General features: G+C 46.5%; 1 long non-coding RNA gene across 5 annotated transcripts; it reads left to right on the top strand.

Moving 5' to 3' along the window:
- Window positions 1-476: 476 nt before the first annotated feature.
- LOC109576470 (uncharacterized) lies at window positions 477-14,488 on the top strand. 5 transcript variants are annotated; one of them, XR_011562925.1, is made up of 4 exons: window positions 477-640; window positions 7,786-7,879; window positions 9,492-9,699; window positions 12,157-14,488. It is a non-coding gene; the product is annotated as an uncharacterized lncRNA (long non-coding RNA). The 5 variants fall into 5 exon arrangements; XR_011562924.1 differs by having other exon boundaries at window positions 7,783-7,879; XR_011562927.1 differs by lacking the exon at window positions 477-640 and adding an exon at window positions 647-758.
- Window positions 14,489-15,478: the final 990 nt, after the last annotated feature.

Here is a 15,478-nt window from a genome sequence, read left to right as displayed (position 1 = left end):
CTCACCCCAAAACGGGATTCATGCTTCCTCTCTCCTCGGTCACTCCACGTGCATGGGTTCAGTCCCGCGTGGGTCCTCACGTGGACTGCTGCACTCATGTCTCAGACCTCTCCTGCAAGCACCAGCTTCCTCCCCTACCACTCTACACAGTGCTGCCAGAATACTTCCTGACAAAACCCACAAATCAAGTCACCCATGCTTTAAAAACCTATGACTTCCCAATGTCTAAAAACTAAAGCCGACAAGATGCTTTCAAGGAATACAAAGCCGTCTATTAATTCGGCCCCCTGTCCTACCTATTGTGATAGAAATCTTCAACCCGCTTCTGAGCCGTCCATACTCTTTTGTACCATAAGTGTCATCCAGGATGGAGCAACACCTAAATCCCAGGACACTGCGGTCAACCGTCCTCCGGGACACCTGAAGGCAGTTAGGCTGGGGCGCCTGACCCGAGGCCACGCGGCCCCGCCCCCCGGGGATCCTCGCCGAGCCTCAGTTCGCTTCTCGGCTTCTCGTCGCTTCCCCGCCCCGGAAACGAAGAGGGGGAGGGCGTGACTCTGACCCACACCCCGACCCCCGACCCCACCCAAAGCCTCACCGCTCCGGCCAAAACCCGTCAGCCCTCGGGGCCGCGCGCCGGGTAAGTGGGTCCGGCCCCTGCGGCGCGTCCCCGGCTGCTGCGCGCGGCGCGCGGGGTCGCTCGCAGTCGCTGCTGCTGTTTAGGAAGAGCTACGCGCGGCGTCTCCGGGGGAACTTCGGTCCGTCCTGTCGCCGGTACCCTCCGCCCGGCTGACTCGGGCCTCCCGGGGTGGGGAGAGGGCCGACTTGCGCGTCCTAACTGGAGTTGGGGAGCGGCAGGTGCAGAGTCCGGGCTGAAGTCGCAGCGCCCCTCTTCCTGAAGGCGGGAAAGCTGGGGGTCGGGGGAGGCTGTGCGGGGGTCCTCCGAGGCTGGACTCGTTGCGGTGGGCCTCAGCCTCCTAACCTCCCCTCCCCCTCTTACAGGAGGTTCTAATAACTTTTAATTGCGTCTTGGCTTCCCTTGTGGCTCAGCTGGTAAAGAATCAGCCTGCATTACGGGAGACCTGGGTTCGATCCCTGGGTTGGGAAGATCCGCCGGCCAAGGGAAAGGCTACCCACTCCAGTATCCTGGCCTGGAGACTTCCATGGACTTTCCATGGGGTCGCAAAGAGTCGGACACGACTGAGCAACTTTCACTTCACTCCACTTGCGTCTTGGGACGTTCTGGCTTAAAATTCATCCCTAGGCTAGCAGGTCCCTGGATTCAGCCAAATCTCTCTGCGCTCCTTCCTCTCTGAGATGCAAGTACCGAGGGCAGGGGAGCGGGGATTGGACTGAAGGGACCCCTGGAGCGCTGGCCTCCGCCCAGAAAAGAGGTCGGGACCAGCGGTATCACAGACGCCCCGACCTTTCTGGCGGAATCGAGGGAGACAGTTAAGAGGTCGTCCCTGCCGCCTCAAGTGAGTATTAATCACCATAGCGTGGGGGAGCAGGCTGACCCATGAAAAGTACTATTAAAATGATGCCTTCCTCCTTCCACTGGAAGGAGGTGGATGGGCTTGAAAGTTCCAGTTCCCCATCCTTTCCTCGCCTTCCCGGTATGATCCCGCAACCAGCGACCTGGAAGCCTGGCTTCCAGCCCCAGAACTTTCCGGGCTCCGGGAAGAATCCAGGCTGGAGGGAGGCTGGGGGCTGGAACTTAAGAAGTGCTGCCCCGTGGGTTCCAGAGGTGGAGGCGGAAGGGTGAACGGAGTAGTGTGGTGGAGAAGGGAGAGGTGAGTGAGTGCTTCGGCAGACTTTGAGAGAGAAATACGCCCCTATGTAGAGACTTCGTTGCACTTAGAGGGAGAAGAGGAACGAAATCAGGCTGGAAGGTGCCCAAGGCCAAGCAAGCCCCTGGGCCTGGGCTGTCAGGAGGAAGGGATGGGAGTGGTCGTTAGAGAGGATGGCCGCAAGAGGGCGCAGGAGCGCCGGCGGAACGCAACTGCGGCTCCCAGGTAAGACTTGCAGGCTCTGAGATGGGGCATGAGTGGTGAACAACAAGGCGATGCCCAGAGTAATGGTTGTTGGTTACCAGGCGGCTCTGACTCTCGGCACGCCTCACAAAGGGGGCAGAGGTCTGACTACAGCATGTGTTGGGGGCATTTCCAGCCTGGCAAGTGCCTCAGTGGCCAGACAGCCTGCTGGTCTGTGAATTAGACTTTAGTAGATTCTACACAAAATTGAGAGGACACACTATTTTCCTTTCTGCGTTCGCTTTTTCAGCTTAGAGTAATGTTTTTCCGTTTCATTCACATTGTCTGAAGTGGAAGGATGTCTCTTTTTGTAAGACTGAGTAAAATATATGTGTGTGTGTGTGTATAAATATGTCACATTTTCTTTATGCTAGACCAGGGAAACAGAAAAAGATGCACCTCAAATTTCTGGGTGCCTAAATTAAAAAATAAACCAAAAATGGGTCACGTCAAATTTTAGTGAGAACATAGAGGAATAAAAATTACCCTGTATAGCTGCAGTTCAGTCGCTCAGTCGTGTCCCGTGTTGCTCTTTGCGTCCCCATGGACTGCAGCTCGCCAGGCTTCCCTTTCATCACCCACTCCTGGAACTTGCTCAAACTCATGTCCTTTGAGTTATGGGAGTATAAAAAATACACCTAGTCAGGAAAGCTAATTGGCTTTTACTTAAGAACTTAAATCTTGTACCGTATTGTTGTAGCCACGTGTTTCGGGAAACAAACTCACTCAGAAGGACAATGCAGACAGCGGAGTGCAGTTTATTACACCGGCAGGCCCAAGGCAGAGTCTCCTCTTAGCCAAGGACCCCGACCAGTTTTTATGAAAACCTTATGTACCCTAAGTGTACGTGCTAAAACCCACCTCCCCAAATTCTCTGAAACTAGTCTGAAGAAAGGAAAAGAAAGACACAATCAAAGTTCCCCTGTGATTCATATGCCTTAAGCCTAGGTGGTCAATTAATAACAGTGGACAATTATCAAAAGTCCTGTGATCATACCCCAGTAAGCATAATAGAATGTATGATTCTATTCGGGTTACACAGATAATTAGGGTATTGTTTTAGGCGGCAGAGAGTCTAGGTACAAGCCCTGGGGCTCTCCCATGGGCAGGTGTGGGGGCGGGGCGGGGGGGGGGGGGGGCGGTGGCAGCGGGGTCTGGTTTCCAGTTGGTATGTCGTTTCCAGATACTGGGCATACAGCTCAAAGTCCACTGTCTGGCCCTGTTCTGTTTCCTCCTTCACTATTAGAAAAGAAAAGAGTAAAAGTAAACACAAAATAATAAATTTCTAAAAACAACTCTGAACTAAGATAGCCTTCCTTTCTGTATTCCTCCAGCCATCTGTAGGTAGTCTCTATTGTATGCAAATATTAAAAATAAAAGTCAGTGATAGAGAAACAGAAAAATAGGTGAGTTTCTACCTACATCATCATGGTTATTGTGAGACTCCTAATGCCCAAACCCTCGGGTATCATAACGGTTAACTCTAATAACAACTGTGAGATGTCCAAAACAGCGCATTATAACCTACTGCAAACACACGGTGGAGACTCAGTAGTCATTGCCCTGATGACGATATACATGTGTTCCAAGCAGAAACTTACTCAGGTGTTACAGCCTTCATTAGGCTTCCGTATGCCCTAAAGTGCCAGCCAGGCGTGTGAGCCTTCAAGACGTGATATGGTGGTCTTTGGTGGCGACGACAGTAGTTGTCCTGAGACAGGGTATTTGGTGGTCATGGCTGAGGTGTGGTGTGCCTGCTTGCTCCACTGCTACTCAAAACGGTCTAGGCGACCAGCAGACACAAGGAAGAAACTTGTTAAAGATGCCAGTTGATGGGCCCCACTCCAAACCTGCAGCATCAGTTTCTTCCTTGGATGCGGACTGCTTTGTATGCATATTTAAGTTTGAGAGGCAAGATTTGCATAAGTGCTTTTAACCCTAGGCTTACTAGTAAAGATGACTAGGTGAGTTTTAATTACTACTATCTCCTGTGACTCCTCTCAGATTCTGTCTATTGGTCTGGGCGAGAGTACATTTTTTAAAAAATATAGTTGACATTTGGCTTCCCGTGTGACTCAGTGGCAAAGAATCTCTCTCCCATGCAGGAGACACAGGTTCCAATCTGGGTCAGGAAGAACCCCTGGAGAAGGAAATGGCAACCCATTCCAGTCTTCTTGACTGGAGAACCCCAGGAACATAGGAGCCTGGCTGGCTACGGTCTATAGGGTCACAGAGTTGGACACAATTTGAGTGACTAACACACACACATAGTTGACGTTCAATATTGTATTTGATTCACAAAATTGTATAACATAGTTTTAGGTGACCAACATAATCTATATAGAATACTAATTACGTTTTCCAGGCAATTCCCAGATGAAACCAGGATGATGCAGGAGGGCTGTCGTATTGTTGTGGTGTGAGACTTGAGTAACCTTTGCTTGATAACCTTTGATTCAAGGTAACAGAGTCTGTGTGGGTGGGCCAGGTCAGTGCTCCCCACCCTCCCCATTGCTGTGGCAGCATAGTGGACCGTGAGACGGAAGGGCATATGAAAACGGGGAAGGAGAACGTTACCTTGTGGTTTCCTTATAGAAGCTCGTTTCTCCTGAATATGCCACGTGGCAAAGGACAGAGCAGTGTGGTCTTTCTGCACTTCACAGGCCTCCTGAGTATACAGGAGGTAGCAGGTGAAAATGCTGTGCTGATAATGCCTTCAAAGATGTACAGGTGTGATTTCTCTATATAATAGCATCTGAGAAAGAAACTCAGAAATGGAGGAGAAAGAGGAAGAAATGGTAGCTTCTCAGATAAAATTTGTGACTCAGGTCAGCAGCCGTGCCCTCTTTTCTTGCTGATGTCCCACGTATTCAGACCTTGTAAACATTTACTTCTGTATCTCTGGTGGTTCTGCCTAACATTTACTTTTGATACTTTTTTTCCTCCTAATGATAGCCAAGGTTAGGTCTTTAGGATATCCCACTGTCTTCTCTCCATTTTCTCCATCCAGGCTCCCTTTGCTGCTGCTGCTGCTAAGTCGCTTCAGTCGTGTCCGACTCTGTGCGACCCCATAGACGGCAGCCCACCAGGCTCCCCCGTCCCTGGGATTCTCCAGGCAAGAACATTGGAGTGGGGTGCCATTTCCTTCTCTGATGCACGAAAGTGAGAAGTGAAAGTGAAGTCGCTCAGTCGTGCCCAACTCTTAGCGACCCCATGGACTGCAGCCCACCAGGCTCCTCCGTCCATGGGATTTTCCAGGCAAGAGTACTGGAGAGGGGTGCCACTGCCTTCTCCACAGGCTCCCTTTAGAGCATGACAAATTCCTGCCATAAGTTACTGATGTGCACATGTTGAAAATGTTCTTTTTTCTTATTAACTTGGGGATGCGTTAATACAGAAGATGCCTGCTGAATGTAAGGGTAGGTCGTGGGACATCAGTGAAGAAGGAGAGTATGTAATATCTAGGTCCTGTTTGGATTCAGCATCAGTCTACGTCATTGGTTCCCAACCTTTTTTTGGCACCAGGAACTGATTTCATGGAAGACCATTTTTCCATGGATCGGGGACAGGGGGTGGTTTCCGGATGGGTCAAGTGCTTTACGTTTATCCTGCACTTTATTTCTATTATTATTCTATTAGTTCCACCTCAGATAATTAGGCATCAGATCCTAGAGGCTGGGGACTCCTGGTCTATATAGACAAGGATAATGAAAATGCTCCGATAAAGCTGATTGCTGTATGGCCTAGAAATAACGCAGAGTTCTAAAAAACAGAGAGAGCTCTCAGTTGCCTCAAGGAAAGACTTTCTATTCAAAATACACGACAGTACAGGACTTGAGAGTTACATGTGATTTTAAATGAGCTGTTAACCCTGTTCTCATAAGCAGATTAATGTTTCAAGGGTTAATGTTTTCATTCACTTTTTTATTTTGCAAAACTGTCCCAACAATGGCAATGAGTCCTGCATGCAGGCAGCTAATAGCAATTTGTCCCAGCACAGCTGATGTTAATTTTGTTCACTTGAATCAGGGGCAGTTGGCCAGATTCCTCAACTGAAAAGATAATAATTTTCCAATTACCATTAACAGGGTCTTGGAGGGGTCTACTGAGAACTGTGCATGAACCATCGCATTTCATGGGAATTGTCTTTCTCTACTTCATTTCCCTTGCCTGGAGATTCCTTTGGAAAATGAAGCCTCTCATCTTTGTTCAGGCTTTTGTTATTAAGTGTTCTATAAATTTCCTTTTTCTAATTTAAAAATTTTATTTATTTATACATTTATGTATTTTTTTATTTGGGCTGTGCTGGGTCTTCCTTGCACCACGCGAACACTTAGTTACATATGGAATCCAGTTGCCTGACTAGATTGAACATCAGCCGCCTGTATTGGGAGAGCGGGGTCTTAGCCACTGGACCACCAGGGAAATCCGTGTAAATTTCCTTCAATTCCATTACTGTTTCACAGTTATTTTCTTGTTTCTTTTTGTTTCTCCAGGGGGAAAAAAAAAAAGTTCTGTATGGCACCCCACTCCAGTACTCTTGCCTGGAAAATCCCATGAATGGAGGAGCCTGGTGGGCTGCAGTCCATGGGGTCACTAAGAGTTGGACACGACTGAAGTGACTTCACTTTCACTTTTCACTTTCATGCATTGGAGAAGGAAATGGCAACCCACTCCATGTTCTTGCCTGGAGAATACCAGGGATGGGGGAGCCTGGTGGGCTGCCGTCTATGGGGTCGCACAGAGTTGGACACAACTGAAGTGACTTAGCAGTAGCAGCAGTATATATTCAAGTATCTTAAAATGCTGTAATATAATCACAAATTAAAAATGAAATCATTTCAAGAAAATAACAATTTGTTGATGCGAAAAAAAAATCCTGATGTTTCATCTTGTCCTCATTTCTTGAGCCGATCTGCATCTTTCGCTCTAGATGAGTGGTCATTCTAGATATTTAAAATAAAATAAGATATTGTTGCCCACATCTTAAAATCAAATAACCATTCCTTACTTTTGATTGAGTAGTACTTGGAAGTAGAGTTAAGGATCTGCAAATGAGAAATGCTTCCTAAGTGTTTTAAAGAGGCTGTCAGGAAATACTATTTGGTGAAGTCATTTTGTATAACTTACAGCTGTTACCAGAGTCCAGGCTCACTCTACTCAGAGGTGTTGGGATCAAGAAGGGACTTTATTCGGGAGCTGGCTGACAGAGAAGATGGCAGGCTAGTGCCTTGTAATAACCATCTTCTCAGGGCCTGGTTGCTAGGTTATTTATGGATTGGAGATAGGGGGAGGTGAGGAAACCACGTAAAAAGACTATTAAACCCTTGCAAATGTCTCATAGAACGGCAAGCCTCAGGCAGGGGAATGTGTTAGTTGCACTTCCTTACAGTCCTTCACAGGTGGGCAGCTCCGGTTATCTCCCTGGGGCAGGCAGTTATGTACGTTTACAATAAAAAAGAGTTAAAGTCACTGAAGCAGATCCAGTGTAAATTTAAAATTAACTCTTGCTGGTTACATAGTGTCATCTCTACTGAACACTGCTGCTGCTGCTAAGTCGCTTCAGTCGTGTCCGACTCTTAGCGACCCCATGGACTGCAGCCCACCAGGCTCCTCCGTCCCTGGGATCCCAGGCAGGAGTACTGCAGTGGGATACCACTGCCTTCTCCACTACTGAACACTACTGGGTTGGATATTGTAGAAACCCCAGGATGAGTAATATGTTCCCTTTTTTTTTTTTTTTAATAAGCAGGTTTTGCTGTCTCTAAGCTGAATCTGGTCACCTTTTTTTGAGCCAAGAAGAGCTCTGGGATGTGAAGAAAAGGAGACAACAGTCATGCACCCAGGTAGGTGGGGATGAATAAGCAGATCGCACAGAGGTGATGTCCGAAGGTGACGGAGGAGCCGAGGCCTAAAGTGTGGTTTGGGCGGCTCTGCTTCACTGGGGATTCCTTTGAGAAGTCCGGGCCTCTGTGTCCCGCTGTCACAGAGGTCCCTTTCCTGCTCCACTCCCCATGCTCCTAAATCCTCTAAGGGTTTCCTTTTGCTCCGATGATCTTCCATGGCAATCGGAGTGAGAACCAGAGGCTTCCCCACGCCCAGCAAGGGATGTTCTAACTCTTCTTCCATTGCTTTTGGGGGCCTGGGAAAATCTGTGCGTTTACAGAGTTCCTTTATGGAGTTTGTGTGAGTTTCTCCTCATCTCCTAGAGACACCTGAATGTTCCACTACGACACCAGGAGCGTGAGGCAGACTGACAGTCCCCCATTCACGTCTGTGCCAAGCAGGCCTCCCCAGCACCCACACCCTCCACTGGGTCCTCAGAAATGAATCTGGGAGCCTCCCAGTGTTTACCCAGCGTCACAATAGAGTAACCTGGGCCACTTCTTTAAGATATCATTGATCCTGGGCCTTACGTAGGAGTAACTGACAGAAGCTCTGGGGATGTAACACAGAGGACTGTAGAGTTCTAAAAATAACAGAAATGATCCCAATGGAGAGTCAAAGGTGAAAATGACTTTGGTGAATGTTGCTCAGAATTTCCCATCTATATGAATCACTTTTGAATCCCATTAAAAACAGTAATAGGGGCCTAATACTCAGAGGTTATGACTCTCCAAGTCTGGGTCATTAATTTGCAATTTGAGCAATCAATGAAGTTGCTTCCCCCAGACCTCATTCCCAGCAGCATTAATCTAGAGAAATCAAGAACAGTGCCTGAGTGCCTTACACACAGTCACCCTATCTGAACACAAATACTGCTGCTCCCAGTGAAGACCCACCCCCAACTTCTGGAAAGATGACATTCTCTGCTCACCACTTGCAAAATGAGTAGGGACTAGAGAAAGCAGTGGAGTCTGAACAGTGGGGGAACAACATGTATGCATTCATGAAAGCAATGTTTCATGAGGATTTACTGCCTGCTCACACATATGTGTTAAAGACACTGTGCTAAGATCCACACATTACGAGAGTTGATTGTTGTAATCTTCTGGGGACGGAGGCTTCAGTGTTGGGGATGGGGTCTTCAGTGTTGGGGACTGGGTGTTCTGTGTTCATCTTTACCAGGAGGACTTAGAGGTCAGGCTTGCCTTCATGGGAGTAGAGATTATCTTTGTTTCTTCTCTTTCCATATTATGGATAATTCCAGGGAGCTGCCTGTGAGAACGGGGTCCTTTATCTAAAGGACACAGCCCTGGGAGCTGCCTCAGTCCTTGAGGGTTTGCTTGCAAACATAGCTCTCTGTCCTGCCACCCCAGAGATTAGGCGACTATTAACTGCAGACACCTGGAGTTCTGGACAAACTTCTCACGCACAAGGAAATGTTATCTGGTGTAAGAAATAATAACAGGGTGCCATTCCCATGCTCTCAAGATTTCTTGTGACTTTTTGTAAGATGTATAGGTCAGCCAAGAAAAATGCTAACTGTCTTGTTTTTCTCTTGCTTTCCTGTATAAGATGCTGAATAAAGTCGTGGTCAGACCGCTTCCCTTTGTGAAGACGTGTCTGATCCTCTCGACCCCATCTTGCTGTAGTATTCTTTCTCAGCCGCGTCGTGCACACTCTCAGGACCTGATCGACTTTGCCGGCTGGCTCCGGCAGGTGGCGCCCGAATAGGGACTTGAGAATCGGAGCGTGAGGACAGCCGCTGCCCGTCAGAATTGAGGTAAGTAACGAGGAATTCCTAATTATTTGAAGTAAGGGGCAGGGAGTGTTATTGTCGAGAGTAGTAAGTCATGGGACAAGGCAATAGCCGCCAGTTATTTGTACATACGTTGAAAACTACGTTAAAAGGCAGGGGAATTCATGTAAATAAGTTACAGCTAGAGAAGTTTTTACTTTTTATAGAAGAAGTTTGTCCTTGGTTCCCAGAGGGAGGAACAGTTAGTCTGGAAACTTGGAAAAAAGTAGGAAAACAATTGCAGACATATTATTCCTTACATGGTCCCAATTGTGTCCCTGTGGATGCTTTTTCTTTGTGGACCCTCATAAGAGACTGTCTGGATCCTGAACATGAGGGACATAAGATTCAAACGGCCCTCCAGGATTCCACAGAACCCGAAGTTGCAGAGCCTTCCGCCCCTCTGCCTGAGCCGCTTTATGCCGTGCCTGAGGGAACAGCTTGTAAGGCTGGAGGGAGTGATGATGTGTTAAGCTCTGATGAACAGGAAGAGTTAAATGAACAAGCGGCTCAGTACCATAGAGAGGATATGCCTTGGGAGATGATGGTTAGCATGCAACCCCCCTCAGGAAAGGGGGAATTAAAGCATTCAGGGCTTTTCAAAGAACGGCTGGAGAATTTAATTCAGAAAATTGTTATAGCAGTAAAAAAGGATGCACAGGGAGACTCCCACTCCAGCCAGCCTGCGCCTCCAGCATATCCTCCCTGGGTTCTTGCTGGGCTCGACCCACGTCTGCCTTTCGTAGAACTGCGAGAGCTTATATCTATCCCTGCTTCTTTGCCTGGTGAAAACATAAAAACTAGAAGTGAGATATTATTATCTCTTCTTCAACAAGCGATTAAGCGAGCTAATGATGAAGGAGAACATATTCCCGGGTTTTCAGGAATCTATCCAGTGTTTGAAAATGCCCAACAGCAGAGGTATTATGAACCGCTGCCCTTTAAGCAACTGAAAGAGTTAAAAATGGCTTGTGCACAATACGGCCCGACTGCGCCGTTTACTCAGGCTATTATAGAGGCTTTAGGAAATCAAAATCTGCCACCTAATGATTGGAAACAGGTTGCTCGGGCTTGTCTATCTTGAGGAGATTATTTACTATGGAAATCTGAGTTTGCTTAGCAGTGTGGGATCACAGCGGATATCAATCGGTGACAGGGACTGAACACCACGACAATTGGGTTATTGCCTTAGCTGGTTTTAGTGGACGGCTTGATAATCATTATCCCTCGGATAAAATTTTGCAATTTGCTCACTATCACCAATTTATCTTCCCCAAAATCGTTGTTTCTCAGCCCCTTGCCGACGCCCTAACTGTATTTACTGATGGCTCTTCTAATGGAATAGCTAGTTTGATTATACAGGACAATACTGCCGCCTGGCATACTAATTATAAGTCTGCTCAAGAAGTAGAACTGTTTGCCGTTTTTCAGGCTCTATTACAAATCTCTGCTCCATTTAATTTATATTCCTACAGTCAATATATCATAAGAGCCTTAAACACTATTGAGACTGTTCCATTTATTGGTACCCTGAATTCTACTATCCAAACTCTTTTTTGTGATATACAACATTTAATTTGCTCCAGAGTTAATAAATGCTATTTCGGTCATATTCGTGCTCACTCTGGACTTCCTGGACCTTTAGCACGAGGCAATGCTTTGGCTGACGAAGCTACACGTATGATATTTCCTTCATTGGAACAAACGGCAAAAACTTCCCACAGCTTACACCATCAAAACAGCAATAGCTTAAGACTTCAATTTGGCATTACTCGAGACGCTGCCAGACAGATTGTTAAGCAATGTCAAACATGTCCTCAATTTTTTAGCGTCCCCTATTATGGAGTTAATCCCCGAGGATTGTTGCCAAACGACATATGGCAAATGGATATTACCCATATTCCTGAATTTGGTAAACAAAAATTTGTTCATGTTACTATTGACACCTTCTCTGGCTTTTTACATGCCTCTCTACAATCCGGAGAAGCTAGCAAACATTGTATAGCTCATTGCATTAAATGTTTTGCTGTGATGGGAACCCCTAAGACCATAAAAACAGACAATGGTCCAGGATACACTGGAAAAAATTTTCAACTATTTTGTACGCAGTTGTCTATCTCACATAAAACAGGTATCCCTTATAATCCTCAAGGTCAAGGCATTATTGAACGGGCACATCAAACTCTCAAACATCAATTGCAAAAACTAAAGAAGGGGGAATTGTATGTCAGTACCCCCTCCAACTCTCTAAATCATGCTTTATTTGTTCTAAATTTTTTACAATTGGATATACGTGGCTGTTCAGCAGCACAGCGATTTTGGAACTTTGATGCGCAAACAATAAGACCGAAAGTCTTTTGGAAAGACCCACTTGTGGGAAAATGGTATGGACCAGATCCTGTAATAATTTGGGGACGAGGGCATGTTTGTGTTTTCCCACAGGATGCCAAAGCGCTGCGATGGCTGCCGGAAAGGTTGGTATGCACGGTGGAGACAATCTCTAGTAAACCAGATGAGGAGATTGACGATTCAAGAGCATGATGAATTACCATCTCGGCAACAACTCCAGGCATTGATGCAAGAGGCACAGAATCGTGTTGCTGTGCAGGGCGATCCGATATCGCCTTTAAGCTTTCTGATAACCTTATTAATTACCTTAAATCAGATTAATACTGCACATTCTGAAGAAGATTCAAATGCTTACTGGGCTTATTTTCCCGACCCTCCCCTTCTCCAACCGGTGGGCTGGGAGGATCAGTCCATTCCCATTTATACTAATGATACTGTGGCTTTGGGGGGGTTTTCAGATAAACATATTATTCCTAATCAAGTTAATTTCTCTTATCATGGAGTGTTTGATCGTTTACCTATCTGTCTGTCTAGATATTTTAATTCCACAGGATGCCTTTTTGTTGGGGAGTCAGGATATGCTGATTATGACAATGGTTGGCGCCTATATATTCCTGGAGTAACGAAAGAATCTGGAATTCCTCAACGTCGTAGTGGAACTGGTCCTTTAGATATCCCTTTCTGCGACTTTGGAACAAGGGGAAGAGTCACTGCTGCACCATGGAAACTGTGTCGAAATGAGACTGCCACGGTTTATAACATATTTGGGACAAATGAATCATTGTGGGACTGGTCTCCAGATTCGAACAGAAACCCTGGAGCACAAGATAATAGAAAGTTTGCATCCCGTATTTGGAACTTGGGTGGCTCTAAAGTGTTCCAAACAGAAATCTGGAAACTAGCTGCCGCCCTTGGATGTGAGGGTTCCTACCTTCAGGTGGGATCGAAAGTGAGACACGGTTATTTATGGAATCTCACCATGAGGTACCCTCGAGCATGTGTACCTCACCCTTATGTTTTATTAGTAGGATCTATCAATATACAACTTGGGTCACGAAATTATAATGTAACTTGTAACAATTGTACTTTGACTAACTGTGTCAGGGGAATTACTAATCAAACTAGGGTTCTAGTCTTAAGATAGCCTGCTTTTGTTATGATTCCTGTAAAGATTAATGGGTCTTGGTGTGATGAAAAAGGACTTGAGCTTTGGAGAGAAGTAGAGGTTGCTTTAATGTGTTATCACAGGGGAATAGGGTTAATAATTCTGGGATTTGTAGCTTTGGTAACCCTTATTGCCTCCTCGATTACTGCAGCCCTGTCCCTGGCACAATCAGTGCAAACTGCAACTTTTGTTGATAATCTGGCACAAAATGTATCCGTTACCCTGGGGACTCAAGAAGATATTGATAAAAAGCTAGAGGACCAATTGAATGCCCTTTATGATGTTATAAGATTTTTAGGCAAAGAGGTTCAAGGTATAAAGTTGAGATTACAGGTACAATGTCATGCCGATTTTCGATGGATCTGTGTTACCCCCAAAAAATATAATAGTAGTATAACTGCTTGGGATAAGGTGAAAGCTCATTTAGAAGGTATTTGGCATAATGAAAATATTTCCTTAGATTTACTGCATCTACATCAGGAAATAATGAACATTGAAAATGTGCCCAGACCTGATTTGGATGTTGCAAAAAGAGCTGAGTCTTTTGTTAAAGAACTTTTTCGACATGTACCTACCATCAATAGTATTTGGCACTTGGGAGCAGCCATAGGAGGACTATTCTTAATAATTTTAACTGTTTTATTTCTTGCACCTTGTCTAATTAAAAAACTGATTGATGATCTATGGGTGATAAAGGCTTCCATCTATGGAAATTGTCTGAGGTTAAAGGAACATAAGCGTGCGCCTATACAAAAAGAAAGGGGGAGATGCGGGGAGCTGCCCATGAGAACGGGGTCCTTTATCTAAAGGACACAGCCCTGGGAGCTGCCTCAGTCTTTGAGGGTTTGCTTGCAAACATAGCTCTCTGTCCTGCCACCCCAGAGATTAGGCGACTATTAACTGCAGACACCTGGAGTTCTGGACAAACTTCTCACACACAAGGAAATGTTATCTGGTGTAAGAAATAATAACAGGGTGCCATTCCCATGCTCTCAAGATTTCTTGTGACTTTTTGTAAGATGTATAGGTCAGCCAAGAAAAATGCTAACTGTCTTGTTTTTCTCTTGCTCTCCTGTATAAATATAAGATGCTGAATAAGGTCGTGGTCAGACCGCTTCCCTTTGTGAAGACGTGTCTGATCCTCTCGACCCCATCTTTGCTGTAGTATTCTTTCTCAACCGTGTCATGCATGTTCTCGGGACCTGATCGACTTTGCCGGCTGGCTCCAGCAGATAATAAAGATAAAACCCACCCACCAAATTTCAAGTCCTTTGCTCTCCTTAACTGAGTCTGAGCATCAAAAACTGGAAGTGCCAGATCCATTCACAAAGGTGGCAGAGTTGCCAGGAGCTCTGGTCTCTGAGCTGCTCTGAGAAGGGTGACCAAGGAATGGGGGCGGAGCCATGGCAGGACAGTTTTTCCTTTTTTGGTCGTTTAAGTGATCACTTTAAACGGAATCTGAACTGACATTTCCTATTAGTCTCTGCAAGTCTGATTTTGGAAGAGGGACTATATTCTGGATGGAAACTCTGTGCCCGAATGTTAAGCCTCAAATGAGAAACAGAGATCTGAGGCATCAAATGGGCTACTCAGGAGGTGGGACTGATCCTGGGTGACCAGCGCCCCTGATTCCAGTCTGCTCTTGGGGCAGATGCATTGTTAGAGTTACTAGATTCAAGTCACCGTGAGTTTCACCTGGATTCCCTGTGTGTGCCTGTGTGGAGGTTTGAGATAAAGAAAAGGCAAAAAGGGAAAACCCTAGGTGGGGTAACCACAGATCAGAGTGAGAAGTGGTCTGTGCTGCATGCTGCGATACCAGCTTGCCTGAGCTGCAGGCTGAGGTGTGTGGGCCTCATTACAGTGGGATTCGGGACTGGTGGTCTTGCGCCCAGGGCGGGATGTCTTGGCCCTGGGAGGGGCTGGCATGTGCAGGAAGTCCTCCGTGCGCTGTTCGGCGTGTGATGGGAGACGGTAAGGCAGGCGGAGTGATGTTACTATCAAGGGCGAAGTCTCTGATCGTAGGGCACAGAGGTGCTGGGGAGAGGTTGGCATGAGCGAGGGGGGCCAGGAAGAGTGGGAAGAGACTGCACTGAGGGGCCTCAGCTCCCGTGCCCCTCAGTGAGGTGTTCAGGGACTAGAGGCGTGTGCTCCCTGTGAAATGCAGCACTGTGTGTTAGAATACTGATTTCTGCCCATTTCAGGTTTTCAAGAGTTAATCTGAACCTACCTCCTTTCAGTTCCAGCAGCATC

This window comes from Bos indicus, chromosome 22 (genome assembly GCF_029378745.1).
Source record: "Bos indicus isolate NIAB-ARS_2022 breed Sahiwal x Tharparkar chromosome 22, NIAB-ARS_B.indTharparkar_mat_pri_1.0, whole genome shotgun sequence".
Classification (NCBI taxonomy): domain Eukaryota; kingdom Metazoa; phylum Chordata; class Mammalia; order Artiodactyla; family Bovidae; genus Bos; species Bos indicus.
The sequence above is the reverse complement of the archived record's forward strand: the minus strand, read 5'-3'. Positions and strand labels throughout refer to the sequence as shown.